Source organism: Echinops telfairi, unplaced genomic scaffold, assembly GCF_000313985.2.
Source record: "Echinops telfairi isolate 266 unplaced genomic scaffold, ASM31398v2 ScPeMD7_3;HRSCAF=10, whole genome shotgun sequence".
NCBI lineage: Eukaryota > Metazoa > Chordata > Mammalia > Afrosoricida > Tenrecidae > Echinops > Echinops telfairi.
In genome coordinates, this window is record NW_022103899.1 from 7,335,044 (window position 1) to 7,339,101 (window position 4,058).

Genomic DNA, 4,058 nt, shown 5'->3' on the forward strand with positions numbered 1-4,058 from the left:
TGGTCCCTGCCATACTACCTGGTCCTCACCCCAGGAATGTTTGTATACAGTAGCTTTTTCCCTATGCCTCTTTTGCTTTTTTTCTAAAAGCTTACCTCAGCGGCCTCATGTTGTACTTGTCCTTTTGTGCTTCGCTTACTTCGCTTAGCATGATTTCCTCCAGTACTTCCCATGCAGCGATGTGCTTCATACATTCATCACTGCTTTTTAGCGATGTGTAGTACTCCATTGTATGTATATACCACAGCTTTTTGATCCACTCGTTAGTTGATGGAAATTTGGGTTGTTTCCAACTCCTTGCAATTGTGAACTGTGTCACAATGAACATTGGAGCACAGATGTCTGGCCTTGGTTTGTTTCTTATCTCTTCTGGGTATATACCCAGTAGGGGGATTGCTGTGTCGTATGGTAGTTCAATTTCCATTTGTGTTAGAAATCGCCAAATCAATTTCCATAGTGGCTGTACATACTTACAGGTCCAGCAGCAGTGGATGAGAGTTCCTGTCTCCCCAGAGGACCTCCAACTCTTGTTGCTTTCTGATTTTTAAAAGAATTTCTTAGGAAGAAGGACATAGTGGCAGGGCTTGCTTTATCTGACTTTAGCACATACTAGACAGCCACAGTTGTCAAAACTGCATGGTATTGGTACAATGACAGATACTCAGACCAATGGAAAAGAACTGAAAACTCAGAAATAAAATCATCAGCATACACACAACTGATCTTTGATAAGGGCCCCAAAAATATCCAATGGGAAGCAGACGCCCTCTTTAACAAATGGTGCTAGAAAAAATGGATATTCACCTGCAGAAAAATGAAGCAAGAATCTTATCTCACTCCATGCACAAGAATAAACTCAAGGTGGATCACAGACCTGGAAGTTAAACCCCAAATTATTAGGGCCATTAATGAGGGAATTGGGACCAACTTGAGAACTTTGGCACAGGGAATACATAGACTATCAGAATTAGGGAAGGACACAAACACAGAGGAGGCACAAATTGACAAATGGGATATACTGAAGATAAAACACCTGTGTACATCGAAAGAATTCACCAAGAGAGTAATAAAGAGAGTCCACGGATTGGGAAAACATCTTTAGCAATGACACAACAGACAAAGGCCTTATTACTAAAATCTACAATACTCTGCTAGCTTCCAAAAAGAAAATAACTAATTGCCCACCAAGGAGGTGGGCAAAGGTCCTGAACAGAAGTTTCACAGAGGCAGAAATCCAAATGGCCAACAGACATGAGAAAATGTTCCCAATCTTTAGTCATAAGAGAAATGCAAATTAAAACAACAATGAGGTACCACCTAACACCCTCAAAGATAGGCACCTATTCTTTATAACCTACATAGCTACCTTTTAAGTTTTTTAATTCCTGACTTACTAAGTATTCTGAAAGATAAATGGTCTTTTCTCATTATTTGTATTATTAATACACCAATGGTTAAATATGAATAGAATAAAGAAATACAGTCATACTCGACCGCATCTCCCTCACAGGTGTGCCAGACCCGCAACCAGGACTGGCCGGCGGTCGCCATCAACCGCCACAACTGCCTGGAGCCCCCGCCTTGGACGTCTCCCTGTCCACGGCTTATCACTTCCACTGGCAAGACGTGGCTGTGACCAATCTTGCCAACTACTTTCTGCAGCAGGCTCACGAGGAGCAGGAGTATGTGGAGAACCTAATGAAAATCAGGCTATCCAGAAACCTGACCATGACACTGGGAGGGCGGGCTCAGGGACATGGAGGGCGCCCTGCACCCGGGGCGGAGCGTCATCAGTCCCTGCTGGAGCTGCACACACTGGCCACGGACAGGACCGACCCCATCTCCGAGCCTTCGTGGAGACACAGGACCTGGACGAGCAGGTGAAACCCTCAAAGGGCTGGGCGACTATGTCACCATCCCGTGCAAGATGGGGGCCCCGCATTCCAGCCTGGCCGAGCACCTCTCCGGCCAGCGAACCCTGGGAGACAGTGATGGGAGGGGGTGGGGGGAGCTCAGCGGCAGCCTGGCCTCTTCCCCAAGTCACCAGGGCAACGCATGCACGTGGGGTAGACCTGTCCCCTATCTAGAAATTGTACCCAAGCACCCACTTCCGTTCTTCCTTTTGTACCATTCCTTGGGACAAAGTCTAAAGTCGTTTGATACCCAGCTGTTGTCTCAGAGATCTTGGTGGGGAGGGGCCTGAGAGCCTTGGGCCCAAATGGTCTAATTTTTTTTAAGCGCCCCAGTTCCCACTGCAGCATCCCACTTAATAAAACGGAGCTTATGCAAAAAAGAGAAAAAGAAATACAGTCATACTGAAGAAATAAAAGACTGACTTTCTGAGTAAGACTTCATCATTTGTTCCAGTAATAGAAACTGTTACATTCAAGATAAGACCTCTTGAGTCGTTTAGTAACTAGGAAGTACTAAAATAATTGATAGCCTAGACACATATTGACAACCAAACAAATGTGTTGCTGTTGAGTTGCTTCTGCCCCATGGAAACCGTGTGGGACACAGCAGAATCTTTATACAAGCAGGTGGCCACCTCCACCTTCTATGAAGTAGCTGATGGGTTCCAATGTCTGACCTTTTGTTTACCAACTGAGCCCTTAGTCCCAGTACCAAACAGCACCTTCTCTAAGGTACAAAACCAAAAACTAAACCCTGTACCCTTGTGGTAGTTACATAATTTCATGTCAACTTGATAAATAAGTGTGGGGGTGGAATCTAGCTTGTCAGTCATCTCACAACCTGATGATGCCTCCTCGTGGGTGTGGCCTTCTCATAGGATTCTGGAAACATCCTCTCTCTCCCTTCACCTTCCTAATGACAAACTAGTGGAGCCGCACTGAGACCTAGAAGGGCCCTGGAGATGCTTCCACTACCACTGGATCCACAAGACTTTGCACCCACTGGTTTGTGACCTTCCTACATTTTGCATCATTGCATGCGCTGCATGAGTCTGAAGAGGGATTTATGGACCAGTATTGGACTTATGGGCTAACATCAGACTTATGGACTTGAGCTGCACTGGGCTGAGAGGTTTTCTTGATATAAAATTACTCCCTAATATAAATCTCTTTTATGAGTGTCTCTGGATTTGTTTTCTCTAGTAACCTGTCTAACACAGCCATATAATCAATTTTGACTCATAGCAAACTCATGTAGGGTTCCCAAGGCTATGAATCTTTGTGAAAGAAGGTAGCCTCATCTTTCTCCCTCGAAATGGCTGGTAGGTGTGAACCACTGAACTATGGTTAGCAGTCCACCACTTACCTGAGGGTACCACCAGGACTCCTATAGTACTAGTGTACTTTAAATAACATAAGCATCATTCCTGACCTCAATATGTAAGGTCATCAATATCTATATAAAAGTAACTGTAATAATTACAAAGTCATGTAGAAAGGAAACAAAGTCATGGGTAATATTGAATAAAAACAAGATAAAGCCATTTATAAGACAATACAACTGTATTCCACTGAAGAATAATCTCATGAACACAAAAGAGAAGAGGAAGAAAATAAGTCATTAACCACCATGTTTTCAAATAGTATTTTTTCTAATGTACTTTTAATCCACTGTTGATAATTTTTAAAATGTACCAATAGATTTAAGGAAAGAAATTTTGTAATATAATAAGTTTAAACCTTTTTAACATTAAAGAATTTATATTTCAGGTGATAAAAAACATTTCCTTAAAAAGAAAAAGTCAAATATGTCACATGACTCATTTTTACAGAGTGACCAAAAAAAAGAACCTATTGATCATCTTCTCTTCACCTCTGCCCCCTATCCTATATATGCTAGCTCTAATAGTTGGCATCATATGCTCCAAGTTACCACATCAGAAATGTGCATGTCATTCTTAATTCTTACTAAATTCTTTTAGCCTTGATATCAATCTTTTTATTTTATACTTTTATGAGTTTATTGAATCCTTTCACTTTTCTTCACTTCCTCTTCTCCATCTCTACTGGCAGTTCTATATGATAAACATAATCAAATAAATGAAAGCATAAAGTTTATTCTGAGTAGTTATTCTGAATAAGGAG

At 42.0% G+C, this 4,058-nt stretch overlaps 1 long non-coding RNA gene across 1 annotated transcript in view; it reads left to right on the forward strand.

Annotated features, from left to right (window-relative positions):
* The window catches only part of LOC123522226, a 55,197-nt gene extending 53,589 nt beyond the window's left edge, over positions 1-1,608 (forward strand). Inside the window, exon 3 of the long non-coding RNA XR_006680512.1 lies at positions 1,511-1,608. This is a non-coding gene — a long non-coding RNA (uncharacterized LOC123522226). The remainder of the gene's footprint in view (positions 1-1,510) is intronic.
* The last annotated feature ends 2,450 nt before the right edge of the window (positions 1,609-4,058 follow it).